Raw genomic sequence first — 13,873 nt, 5'->3', positions numbered from 1 at the left:
AAAGCTTTAATACTGGTAGATTGAGAGCAAATATAATTATAAATCGTATGAATGTATGATTATGCACAAGGTATAATAAATAAATAGCCTACTTCAGTCGAAAGTTATCCAACAAACAAACAAAAACCAGTTAAATAAAAAATGTTCAAGTGAGAATCACATGCTGTAATACAGGCTTTTTATGTATGACAACCTGTTACCTTTTTTTTTGTATCAGTGAAAAATGTCAATTAATCATATTATGGTTGAATTTAATTTAATTTTTGTTTTGGTGTGATGACATCACTTACTATGTCAGGATGGCCGAGCGGTCTAAGGCGCTGCGTTCAGGTCGCAGTCTCCTCTGGAGGCGTGGGTTCAAATCCCACTTCTGACAACAACCTTTTGAGACCTGCTCAGTTGCAAACAATCACATGCTGTTGGTGAACACATGAACCATGAATAGCCTGAGTGACACTCTAGACGGGTAGCTTCTCAGTGACCTCCTTTCCACTCAGTTTTTGGGTGTCTGAGAATTTATTTAGTGGAAATATATGTTTAACCTTTCACCATATCTTGAATGATGCAGCTTAAAATTTGAGAGTTGTCAAGCTCAAACCCATAACAGAGTAAATGTAATTATAAACTGTATTCATTTATGATTAAGCACAAGGTATGATACAAAAATGGCTTTATATGTATCACAATGTTTTACCTTTTGTCTAATTGGAAAGAAATGGCAACTTAATGACATATTTCTTGTATTTTATAATTTCGATCTGTTTTTAATATGATGACATCACTTCCTATGTCAGGATGGCCGAGCGGTCTAAGGCGCTGCGTTCAGGTCGCAGTCTCCTCTGGAGGCGTGGGTTCGAATCCCACTTCTGACAACAAGCTTTTGTGACTGCTCAGTTGCAAACAATCACATGCTCTTGGTGAACACATGATCCATTAATAGCCTTGTTGACTGGTTGCTGCTCACTTTTTAGGATCTGAGGCTTTAATTTGTACGAATGGGTTTAACCTTACACCATATCTTGAATGTTGCAGCTTAAAATAGATAGTTGTCGAACTCAAAGTTTTCATACTGGTAGATTGAGAGCAAATATAATTATAAATCGTATGAATTTATGATTATGCACAAGGTATAATAAATAAATAGCTACTTGAGTCGAAAGTTATTCAACAAACAAACAAAAAACAGTTAAATAAAAAAATGTTCAAGTGAGAATCACATGCTGTAATACAGGCTTTTTATGTATGAAAACCTTTTACCTTTTTTTTTGTATTAGTGAAAAATGTCAATTAATCATATTATGGTTGAATTTAATAATTTTTATTTTGTTTTGGTGTGAAGACATTTCCTATGTCAGGATGGCCGAGCGGTCTAAGGCGCTGCGTTCAGGTCGCAGTCTCCTCTGGAGGCGTGGGTTCGAATCCCACTTCTGACAACAACCTTTTGAGACGTGCTCAGTTGCAAACAATCACATGCTGTTGGTGAACACATGATCCATTAATAGCCTGAGTGACACTCTAGACGGGTAGCTTCTCAGTGACCTCCTTTCCACTCAGTTTTTGGGTATCTGAGACTTTATTTAGTGGAAATATATGTTTAACCTTTCACCATATCTTGAATGATGCAGCTTAAAATTTGAGAGTTGTCAAGCTCAAACCCATAACAGAGTAAATGTAATTATAAACTGTATTCATTTATGATTAAGCACAAGGTATGATACAAAAATGGCTTTATATGTATCACAATGTTTGTGAACCTTTTGTCTAATTGGAAAGAAATGGCAACTTAATGACATATTTCTTGTATTTTATAATTTCGATCTGTTTTTAATATGATGACATCACTTCCTATGTCAGGATGGCCGAGCGGTCTAAGGCGCTGCGTTCAGGTCGCAGTCTCCTCTGGAGGTGTAGGTTCGAATCCCACTTCTGACAACAACCTTTTGAGAACCACCTGATGATCACTAAATCCACTGTTTTAATTGTTCCCTGTTTTGCCCCTATGCCCTGTAAGGTGTCCTTGGGTGTTATGAAAGGCACCCCCCAAAATAAATGCATTATTATTATGACTTAAAAGTAAACGCATACTTCACCTTCCTGAGACACACAGGTAAAGTAGAATAACTCCCTCATTAACACGTAAAGTACACACATGCTTCATAATCTGCCTGAGACGCACCGTTAACATGTCGCTCCTGAGTAACCTCAGGGTTCGTACGGTCATCGAAAACCTGGAAAAGTCATGGAAATTCAAAATGTAAATTCCAGGCCCTGGAAAACAATATTTTGCCTAAAGTTTTGTAAAAGTCATGGAAATGTAACTAAAGTTGCGTCAAATTTAATTTACATTTTATCTAATCGCCGACATAATCTGCGGTCGCGAGCTGTTATGTGCCATCATGACGCGCATGGTGTTATTTTTAATATATGAAGCGCGAGCTGTGTGCTCGAGTCTTCCTGCCTGTCGGCTGAACTCTGCTGCTCCGGGATGAGGGTCAGCTACATTATCTACGGTCCGGAGTCACTGTGACACAGACTGAGCCGCTGGTGAACAGCTGTCAGAACGGGCCTTTCAGGTGTTCAGAGCAGAGCGGCAGAGCGTGATGTGAACTGAAAAGTTTTTCTGTCGCAATATCATTACATTGTCACTATCTGCTAACGTTAGCTTTAGCCTTCGTTTTCTAATAGTTTTTTTCATAGGCTATAAACAGCGGTGGTATAAATATAGATATTGTGCTAGAAGAAAAGTAGAAGTACTCAGATCTTGTACTTTAGTAGAAGTACTCAGATCTAGTACTTGAGTAAAAGTAGAAGTACTCAGACAGATCTTGTTCTTGAGTAAAAGTAGAAGTACTCTGATCTTGTACTTGAGTAAAAGTAGAAGTACTAAGATCTTGTACTTGAGTAAAAGTAGAAGTACTCAGATCTTGTACTTGAGTAAAAGTAGAAGTACTCAGGTCTTGTTCTTGAGTAAAAGTAGAAGTACTCAGACAGATCTTGTTCTTGAGTAAAAGTAGAAGTACTCTGATCTTGTACTTGAGTAAAAGTAGAAGTACTCAGATCTTGTACTTGAGTAAAAGTAGAAGTACTCAGTGACACGAAGGACTCCCAAGAACTCAGATGCACGATTCTTTCTTGACTTCAAAACTATCTTTTAATATACAAAAGATTTCTCAAAGCAAAAAGGTATTTAGGATCTACTAGGACACTCAAAAGTTCACTAGGTTCGACTAGGTTGCTCAAAGTTTACACGAGGAAATACCGACATGGACTTAGTGTTGAGACAAGACGAACCGACAAAAGACAACAGGAAAACAGGGCTACATATACACAACAGTTAATGAGGCACAGGTGCAAACAATCCAGAACAGGAGATCACTATCAAGCTGACAAGTGACACACCACCACAGGAAGTGATGACACCTGAAACGAGAGGACAGAGTCAACATCAAAATAAAACTGCAAGGCCACCAGAATAAACACAAAACAATAAGCTCACGGACTCTAACGCTGAAACCTTACACTCAGATCAGTACCAGAGTGTAGGAATACTCTGTTACAGTAAAAGTCCTGCATTCAAAATGTTCCTCAAGTGAAAGTAGAAAAGTATTTTCATCAAAATATAGTGAAAGTAGCGACAGTAAAAGTAGTCGTTGTGCAGATTGGTCCATTTCAGAATAATATATATGATGTGTTTTATAATGATTGATCATGAAAGTGTTCTCAAAGCTGGTGAAGGTGCAGCTAGTCTGAAGTACTTTGTAGACTGCAGGGTAGCTTGTGGATTTACTCCAGGTGGAACTAAAGTCTGATTCAACACTTGATTATATTTCAAATCATTCATCCACATCTGTGAAGTAACTAAAGGTATTAATACATGTAGTGGAGTCAACGTACACCATTTACCTCTGAATTGTAGAGGAGAAGAAGAACAAAGTAGCAAAACATTGAAATACTTAATAAAGTACAAGTATCTCAAAATTGTACCCATGTATAGTACTTGTTGAGTTTATGAACTTAGTTACTTTACACCACTGGCTTTAAAGATAGAAAGACTACGCCTTGAACAGAGGCATGAAAATACATTTTCAAAATGCTCAACAGTGCTGCCAAAATTATAAACTGACTGCTACACAATTAAAATAAATGCTTTTATATATTTCTATTAGATGTGACTCTTTAGCGTTTCTGTTATTATTGACACTGCTGCTTTAGTTGTTCTGACTGCTAAAATCCTCTGTTATTCCTAAACCGATATTCCGTGGTGCGGGGGGCTCGGCTCCTTGTCACCTTTCTGTTCCATGTTAAAATAAACCATTTTCAGTGGTAATTCTTTTTTGGTCATGGAATATGAGGTAAAGGTCATTGAGAAGTCATGGAAAAGTAATTGAAAATCATTGGTGAAAAAGTGTATGAACCCTGTAACCTGCTTCAAGCTTCAGACTTTATCTGAGACTTTTATTTTGAAGAAAAACATTTAACCTTTGACCCTAATGTGAAAGCTGCAGCTTGACAGAGATGGTTTTCAAGCTCAGTCAAGCTTTCAACACATGTGAGCAAATATTATTATTTCTACTGTATTAAAAAAGTAAAATCAAAAAATAAATACTCAAGGCAATAATGATTCAAAAGCAATTCAAACAAATGTTTTTTTAAAAATACATTTTCAATTTAAAGTGACTATTATAAAAGGATATTGCAGCAATTTAGATTTTTTTGTTTTAACCATTTATGCAATACTGTCAAAACATCCGTACCAAAAAATGAATACAAAACATTCAAATGATATATGTCATACAGGAATAATACCTGAATAATGTATAATAAATAAATAGCTTACTACTGACAACCTAATATTCTTAAATAACTGAATTCTGTAGCTTTTATTTTTAATTCGTCACCTTTTTGACTATGATAAATGGACTGAAACCTAATTATATATTGTCTGTATTTTATAATTTTTAATCAACTTTGATGTGATGACATTAACTCCCATGTCAGGATGGCCGAGCGGTCTAAGGCGCTGCGTTCAGGTCGCAGTCTCCTCTGGAGGCGTGGGTTCAAATCCCACTTCTGACAACAACCTTTTGAGAACCCCCTGATGACTTAAAAGTAAACGCATACTTCACCTTCCAGAGACCCACAGGTAAAGCAGAATAATGGCGCATTTCCACTACACGGCCTCGCTCGCTATGGCTAGGCCTCGTTAGGACTGGCTCACTTTATGGCGCATTGCCATTATAGTTTAGGAACTGAGGTAGTATCTATAGTAACGCAGTGTCGGCGGAGCCGTGACGTCATCTTCAATGAGAACCCCAACAAAAACAACATCAGCCATTAGCTGTTAGCACTCAAGCTCACAGATCCTCATATCTGTTCAGAAACTAGACAGAAGTTAAACAAGTACAAACCACAGACTGCCTGCGTCATGGCGAATACAGTTGCTGGTTTATTTATGTCTGTATAGGCCGTTGTTGTGAGTGTGGACGGTTGGAGCATATACTGCGTTAGCTTTCCATTCAGAAAACACGCATTTTAAAAGGTGTTCCGCCTGCCGTCTGTCTGCAGACTTGTCAAAGCATTAATTCATGGTTTTTATTAACCGGTATCAGTGTATTGTTACTTCGGCATCATTTAGAAACGTGTATTACAATTAAATCACGGTTAAATATGTTCTTCTTGTTGTAGTTGTAGCCCCCTTGCCAGCGATTCTCCCTCTAGTTTAGCATACTCAGCCCGACTCAGCCTGGTTGTTGGCCCGGAAAGAACCTCGATTTTATGGGGCCAGAAAAACAATGAAATAGTACCCGCTAGCCGGTACTACGCTAAGTGGAAACGCAACCAAAAACAGGCCCCGCACGGCTCGGCACGCTTAAAGCGAGCTCCGCGCTGTAGTGGAAATGCGCCATAACTCCCTCAGTAACACATAAAGTACACACACGCTTCATCATCTGCCTGAGACGCACAGTTAACATGTTGCTCCTGAGTAACCTGCTTCAAACTTCAGACTTTATCTGAGACTTTTATTTTGAGGAGAATCATTTAACCTTTGATCCTAATGTGAAAGCTGCAGCTTGACAGAGAAGGTTTTCAAGCTCAGTCAAGCTTTCAACACATGTGAGAAAATATTATTATTTCTGCTGTATTAAAAAAGTAAAATCAAAAAATAAATACTTAAGGCAATAAGGATTTAAAAAAAATCAAACAAATATATATTTATTTTTTTATACGTTTTCAATTTAAAGTGATTATTATAAAAGGATATTGCGGCAATTAAGATTTTTTGAGTTTTAACCATTTAACAAATGTCAACAAATGTCAACAGATCTGTACCAAAAGATTACTACAAAACATATTCAAATTTTAAATGTCCATACAGGAATAATACCTGAACAATGTATAATAAATAAATAAATAGCTTACTACTGACAACCTAATATTCTTAAATAACTGAATTCTGTAGCTTTTTAATTAGTCACCTTTTTGACTATGATAAATGGACTGACACCTAATTAGATATTGTCTGTATTTTATCATTTTGAATCAATTTTGATGTGATGACATCAGTTCCTATGTCAGGATGGCCGAGCGGTCTAAGGCGCTGCGTTCAGGTCGCAGTCTCCTCTGGAGGCGTGGGTTCGAATCCCACTTCTGACAACAACCTTTTGAGAACCCCCTGATGACTTAAAAGTAAACGCTGACTTCACCTTCCTGAGACACACCTGTAAAGCAGAATAACTCCCTCATTAACTCGTAAAGTACACACATGCTTCATCATCTGCCTGAGACGCACCGTTAAAGGTCCTTACACACCAAGCCGATTTCGATCCTCAGGATAGAGTGAAGGTGTGCGTGCAATATACCGGCGTGCCTGATCTAATAGTAATTAGAAATATCCTGCGGGCCAAAATTAAATCCACCAAGGGCCTGATTTGGCCCCCGGGCCTTGAGTTTGACACATGTGATGTACAGAGTCTACATTTTTCTATTTCCACTGCATGAAAAGAGGGGAAAATATCAAATGCCTCGTCCTCTAACTTACCTGTTACATCAAATCTAATATGATCTATATTTACTTTGAATTATATTCAAAAAGTGTCAAAAATACCTTTTATTTGGCTATAAATCCTCACTAGACTGTGATGATTAAGAGGGACTTTTGACCAGTGTAAGGAAAACTTCCTCTTTTCGAAATTGAGCCAGTGGGGGAGGGTTTAAGCAGAGATTCCCACTTGGTTCCTTACACACTGCGGCTAAAACGGAGAGCTGTTTTTGTCATGCTAAAATGTGCTCCTTGATTTAGTTTGGAAAGTAGCTAAACACTTTGCATACGGCAGGATGTGGATGCAACGTGAGGACATTGCAGAGTCAGGTAAGACTGGATAACTGCTGCAGAGATACTTAAGTTTATTTACATGATGACCTTTGCAGTTTTCTGAGTCTGAATAATTCATGTTCTTTTAGTGTGGACTTGTTAAGTAAGATCATCTAAGTGTTTGACTTCTTCAATGTTGGAGATTTAGTGAAAATAAAAAAAAATTTCATTCAATATAAACAGGTTTTTTAATTTGTATTTGTACTGGGAAATACACTGATTTATTATTTAGAAAAGTCATACCAATCTACAAATATAAAGCAACAGCAAGTTAGCTTAGCATAAAGACTGGAAACAACAACCTGGCAAGCAAAAATTACCCTTCCGGCCAAAATAGTTCACTTATCTTGTTTTTGTGTGTTGCAACCATAGACTGTATATATAAATGGACGTAGTGTCCGTGACGTCACCCATAGGATTCTGCAGAGTTGCCGTGAAGCCCTTAGTAGACGGAGTCGGCCACTAACGGCTCGACTGTGAAGTCAGAGTCTAATCCCGCCTGCTCCAAATAAGGGCAAAGAGGCGGAGCGGAGGCGGGACCTGCTGCCTCCGAACTGGAAGTAAACAGAGCTAGCTCAGGCTAAGAAGCTAAGCTAACATGAAATACATGCATACCAAGTTACTGCTAACAGTGTAGTTCCCCTATATAAACGTTACATTCATAATCAAATGAGACAATCTGCAAGAGAATTAGCTATATTTTGTTACTCTTAATGCTTGTCATTCACACGTTGAGAAAAGACGGACTCCACCGCCCGGACCTACCGGAGCCGCAGTGGGCTAGCTCCGGGACGCCGGCTGGAGCTAGCCCCCTGCGGCTCCGTTAGCTCCAGCGGCCACCACTGGGATAATTGGGTCCCCTATTAACATTTGCTCCCATTTAGCATTATGGGCGTCATAGCCATAGACTATAAAAGTCTTACCCAAGGCTGAATCATAAACTAAAATGTATATGTATGCATAAAGGGTTACGTCCTTAGCTGTCTAATAAGTAACAAGCTAAGCTACCAAGCACACAAACACCTACGAACGGGGTTAACATGTATAATATTATCATTTTAGACTTCTTGGAAGTCCTGTTAGTACATTCAAGCGCACAGCACGACATTGTAATTGTCCGGTATTTGTAACAATATTCCCTAAAAGGCACAATCACCACGAACACGGCTAAAGCTAAAGGGTCAAGTACAGTACTATGACTAACTAACGTTGTAGCCTCTATGGTTGTAGCCTAGCAGAGTGGACAAGTTGCTGTTAGCTGACAGTGAGGCATGTACGTGTCCATCAACGTGACCACGCCCTAATTTATGCAAAGACTTTAAGACCTAATATAAATAAAAGGGTCGTGTTAGAAAACAATTCACTCACAGATTCATAATCATGAAGGTGGAATCTAACTATATCGATAATAATATTTATTGCATCCATGGGTAGAAACATGTTTTTTTCTGCTGTAAAGTTGGGCATTTTAACATGGGGGTCTATGGAAATTGCTCCTTTCTGCAGCCAGTCCCTAGCGGCCCATGTATGAACTGCAGTGTGTGGCACTTCCGTATTGGCTTCCCGGCTGTTCCCCAGAGTTTGCCGCTTGGTTTTAACCATAGACTGTATATATAAATGGACGTAGTGTCTGTGACGTCACCCATAGGATTCTGCAGAGTTGCCGTGAAGCCCTTAGTAGGCAGAGTCGGCCACTAACGGCTCGACTGTGACGTCAGAGTCTAATCCCCCCTGCTCCAAATAAGGGCAAAGAGGCGGGACCTGCTGCTTCCGAACTGGAAGTAAACAGAGCTAGCTCAGGCTAAGAAGCTAAGCTAACATGAAATACATGCATACCAAGTTACTGCTAGCAGTGTAGTTCCCCTATATAAATGTTAAAAAAACAAGAAAAGTGAACCGTTTATTATCATTTTGATTGTGTTTAGAGGTGATGGCATCACACTTTACGTCAGGATGGCCGAGCGGTCTAAGGCGCTGCGTTCAGGTCGCAGTCTCCTCTGGAGGCGTGGGTTCGAATCCCACTTCTGACAGCAACCTTTTGAGAACCCCCTGATGACTTAAAAGTAAACGCTGACTTCACCTTCCTGAGACACACCGGTAAAGCAGAATAACTCCCTCATTAACACGTAAAGTACACACATGCTTCATCATCTGCCTGAGACGCACCGTTAAAGGTCCTTACACACCAAGCCGATTTCGTCCGTCAATAGATGTCGATAAATGTCTGGCCGTCGATGAGCATCCTGTCGCCCTACTCAGATTGGTCGTGTCTTTTCATTCGTGATGACACCTTCCGCCGCCGATTCATCATGTTGAATCGGTAGGCTGTCGGTAAAAGGCTGTCGGCTAAAGAAATCACTCTGATTGGCTGTTCAGCTTAGCGAATCGGTGCATGAGAAGCTAAACGGAAGTGATAGACCCAGCAAACGATTAAGAAGGCAAATGTGAGATTTCATTGAACTCCAGCTCTCGACACAGGTTCGGGAACGCCCCATGAGCTTCTCGCTGTAGAGTGAAAATGGAACGCACACGCTATTTGTTGATTGTTTATATCACGCAGTCTGTCTTCCGGTTGCCTCTTTTGAATGACGAATGCACACTACCACCACCTGCTGGTAAGGAGAGTTATTGCCACTCACGCATGCGCAGTGCGTACGTGCTACTTGGCCGTCGGCTGAAGTCTTTGCGGTGTGTTCCAGTGCGACACATGGCCAAGAAGCAGGAGACGTGAGGTGACACAACAGTCGGGTCCGTCGGGACGTGTTCTTTGGTGTCAGATTGGTGTGTAGGGGCCTTAACATGTTGCTCCTGAGTAACCTGCTTCAGACTTTATCTGAGACTTTTATTTGGAAGACAATTATTTAACCTTTGACCCCTAATGTGAAAGCTGCAGCTTGGTGGTCAAGCTCAGTCAAGCCTTCAACACATGTTAGCAAATATTATAATTTCTACTGTATGAAAAAGTAAAATAAAGAAATAAATACTCAAGGCAATAATGATGTTAAAAAAGTATTACAATTTTAAATGTCCATACAGTAATAATACCTGAACAATGTATAAAAATAGCCTACTACTGACAACCTAATAAATAACTGAATTCTGTAGCTTTTTAATTAGTCACCTTTTTGACTATGATAAATGGACTGAAACCTAATTAGATATTGTCTGTATTTTATACATTTGAATCAATTTTGATGTGATGACAGCACTTCCTATGTCAGGATGGCCGAGCGGTCTAAGGTGCTGCGTTCAGGTCGCCGTCTCCTCTGGAGGCGTGGGTTCAAATCCCACTTCTGACAACAACCTTTTGAGAACCACCTGATGACTTAACCTGTTTAACAGGTTAACCTGTTATGCCCTGAGCCTGTTCAGGCTCAAAAATGACATTCCCAGAACAAATGACCAAATCTTCACTTCTAAAAGGGATAAATTAATATTATTTATCCAAACATATAAACATTACCCATTGGTGAATGAGTGATGCATAGCCAGAATGCCCCAAAACTGGAAGCTGTCATACCCTCTGGTAGCTATCATTAGCAGCTAATATGAAAACTCCGGTATTGGCATAAATATGAAGATGGATTATCAGTAATCATTTCAGAAAAAATAAATAAGGAAATACTTTTTGAAAGATTTTATTAAAACATACCACAAAAGTACAATAAATACAAAAAAGACTTTAAATAAAATAATAAAATAGTAAGTATACTATTAAGTAAGTATGTATACAAAAATAACCAAATTACAAAACAACTATTATACAACTATTTACAATATATTTACATTATTTACCAAATGTTTTCCTCATTTCCTCCAACCAAAGTTCTTTCGAGAGTATTTCTGTCTGCGGACAAAACACTCTCCCGTGGTACTGGCTGTGTCCAGTTTCAGCAGTGCGGAACTGGCCACACTTTTTGCAGGTGTCTGCCCCTACAGTCCGCCTGTATAGCAGCTTTGGTGTGGCCCCAGCTCCGAGTGTGGCGACAGGAATCACGGTTGGTGGTGTGGTGCCCTGAATTGCAGCCGGAAAGGCAACTGGTACAAAACAGAAAGTTTGTCCAGTTGCTGTGACCATGCTGACCTGAGGTTGGAGAGCAGGTGCTGGTGCTGGAGGTGTGATGGAGAGAGACCTCTTTGCTGTCCCGTAGCTCTGTGGACCGGACCAGATGCAGCACTCTGCTGTCCCGTAGCTCTGTGGACCGGACCAGATGCAGCACTCTGCTGTCCCACGGCACCTTGGACAGTACCTACTGAACTCTGCTGCCCTGTAGCTCTGTGGACCGGACCAGATGCAGCACTCTGCTGTCCCACGGCACCTTGGACAGTACCTACTGAACTCTGCTGCCCTGTAGCTCTGTGGACCGGACCAGATGCAGCACTCTGCTGTCCCACGGCACCTTGGACAGTACCTACTGAACTCTGCTGCCCCGTAGCTCTGTGGACCGGACCAGATGCAGCATTCTGCTGTCCCGTAGCTCTGTGGACCGGACCAGATGCAGCACTCTGCTGTCCCACGGCACCTTGGACAGTACCTACTGAACTCTGCTGCCCTGTAGCTCTGTGGACCGGACCAGATGCAGCATTCTGCTGTCCCACGGCACCTTGGACAGTACCTACTGAACTCTGCTGTCCCGTAGCTCTGTGGACCGGACCAGATGCAGCATTCTGCTGTCCCACGGCACCTTGGACAGTACCTACTGAACTCTGCTGCCCTGTGGACCGGACCAGATGCAGCATTCTGCTGTCCCACGGCACCTTGGACAGTACCTACTGAACTCTGCTGCCCCGTAGCTCTGTGGACTGGACCAGATGCAGCACTCTGCTGTCCCGTAGCTCTGTGGACCGGACCAGATGCAGCATTCTGCTGTCCCGTAGCTCTGTGGACCGGACCAGATGCAGCACTCTGCTGTCCCGTAGCTCTGTGGACCGGACCAGATGCAGCATTCTGCTGTCCCGTAGCTCTGTGGACCGGACCAGATGCAGCACTCTGCTGTCCCGTAGCTCTGTGGACCGGACCAGATGCAGCACTCTGCTGTCCCGTAGCTCTGTGGACCGGACCAGATGCAGCACTCTGCTGTCCCGTAGCTCTGTGGACCGGACCAGATGCAGCACTCTGCTGTCCCGTAGCTCTGTGGACCGGACCAGATGCAGCACTCTGCTGTCCCGTAGCTCTGTGGACCGGACCAGATGCAGCATTCTGCTGTCCCGTAGCTCTGTGGACCGGACCAGATGCAGCACTCTGCTGTCCCGTAGCTCTGTGGACCGGACCAGATGCAGCACTCTGCTGTCCCGTAGCTCTGTGGACCGGACCAGATGCAGCACTCTGCTGTCCCACGGCACCTTGGACAGGAGTTGCAGCTGGCTGTTGTTCCATGACAGTGAACATAGATCAGTAATGACTTTGTTTAATGATATGGATGCAAATAAACACTTGCACAGACAACATGAGGTTTTCATTTAGTTCTTGAGTGTTACCTTCTGAGGGTGGAATCCACAGGTACACTGCCGCACTTGGCCAAACAAGGGTTTCTGTCCATGTGCCTGCATTGGACACTTCTCAATCTGAAAATAGTAGTTGTGCATTTGATTGAGTTAAACAAAGGCTGAATCATTTCATTGGTGCAGTAAATAAAATGTATTAAAATTAGGGCTGTCAAGTTAACGCGTTAAAAAAAATTAACGCCACTAATTATTTTAACGCGATTAACGCATGTGTATTTTTTTCCTCGGCCGCCCCGTAGTTTCAGAGCGCATCGATTTTAAAATACCATCTCCACGCTGATGCTGACAGCCACGCTCCTGCCGCCCGCTTGTGGCAGACCACACTTCCACGCTCACCGGCAGGGACCGACTGGCCATCGGGAGGACCGGGAGGGTGTGTGTGTGTGTGTGTGTGTGTGTGTGTGTGTGTGTGTGTGTGTGTGTGTGTGTGTGTGTGTGTGTGTGTGTGTGTGTGTGTGTGTGTGTGTGTGTGTGTGTGTGTGTGTGTGTGTGTGTGTGTGTGTGTGTGTGTGTGTGTGTGTGTGTGTGTGTGTGTGTGTGTGTGGTCCGAGCGAGCGAGAGAGAGACCTTAGCTTAGGTGTATTGTTGTTGTTAGCATCTGGTGCTAGCTAGCTGCGCTAACGGATATAAGGAGCTGTTTAAATGAAAACAGAGGAGCGACCATTTCGCCACAACTGCGCCGAGCACTTGACTTTATGCAGGAAGCCAGACAGCGGGACGTTGTAGGAGAAGTCAGCACACTAGGTTGGATAGTGCAACATGATTGCAGCGTCCAGGCAGCTCCCGTTCGAGCATAATATGCCTTGAGTTGCACATATCTCCAACGATCCATCACTCACTCGCTCACACACACACACACACACACACACACACACACACACACACACACACACACACACACACACACACACACACACACGCGCGCGCACACACACACACACACACACACACGCGCGCACACACACACACACACACACACACACACACACACACACA

At 42.0% G+C, this 13,873-nt stretch overlaps 8 non-coding genes across 8 annotated transcripts; all 8 read left to right on the top strand.

Annotated features, from left to right (window-relative positions):
• The first annotated feature begins 293 nt into the window (after positions 1 to 293).
• Positions 294 to 376, top strand: trnal-cag (transfer RNA leucine (anticodon CAG)). The gene has a single exon. It is a non-coding gene; the product is annotated as a tRNA-Leu (tRNA).
• A 413-nt stretch (positions 377 to 789) lies between these two features.
• trnal-cag (transfer RNA leucine (anticodon CAG)) lies at positions 790 to 872 on the top strand. Its single transcript has one exon. It is a non-coding gene; the product is annotated as a tRNA-Leu (tRNA).
• A 478-nt stretch (positions 873 to 1,350) lies between these two features.
• Positions 1,351 to 1,433, top strand: trnal-cag (transfer RNA leucine (anticodon CAG)). The gene has a single exon. It is a non-coding gene; the product is annotated as a tRNA-Leu (tRNA).
• A 416-nt stretch (positions 1,434 to 1,849) lies between these two features.
• trnal-cag (transfer RNA leucine (anticodon CAG)) lies at positions 1,850 to 1,932 on the top strand. The gene has a single exon. It is a non-coding gene; the product is annotated as a tRNA-Leu (tRNA).
• Positions 1,933 to 4,993: 3,061 nt separating this feature from the next.
• trnal-cag (transfer RNA leucine (anticodon CAG)) lies at positions 4,994 to 5,076 on the top strand. The gene has a single exon. It is a non-coding gene; the product is annotated as a tRNA-Leu (tRNA).
• Positions 5,077 to 6,571: 1,495 nt separating this feature from the next.
• On the top strand, positions 6,572 to 6,654 carry trnal-cag (transfer RNA leucine (anticodon CAG)). The gene has a single exon. It is a non-coding gene; the product is annotated as a tRNA-Leu (tRNA).
• Positions 6,655 to 9,319: 2,665 nt separating this feature from the next.
• trnal-cag (transfer RNA leucine (anticodon CAG)) lies at positions 9,320 to 9,402 on the top strand. The gene has a single exon. It is a non-coding gene; the product is annotated as a tRNA-Leu (tRNA).
• A 1,186-nt stretch (positions 9,403 to 10,588) lies between these two features.
• Positions 10,589 to 10,671, top strand: trnal-cag (transfer RNA leucine (anticodon CAG)). Its single transcript has one exon. It is a non-coding gene; the product is annotated as a tRNA-Leu (tRNA).
• Positions 10,672 to 13,873: the final 3,202 nt, after the last annotated feature.

This window comes from Pseudochaenichthys georgianus, chromosome 18 (genome assembly GCF_902827115.2).
Source record: "Pseudochaenichthys georgianus chromosome 18, fPseGeo1.2, whole genome shotgun sequence".
Taxonomy (NCBI): domain Eukaryota; kingdom Metazoa; phylum Chordata; class Actinopteri; order Perciformes; family Channichthyidae; genus Pseudochaenichthys; species Pseudochaenichthys georgianus.
Note: the sequence above shows the minus strand (reverse complement) of the source record. Positions and strands in the feature narration are given on the sequence as shown.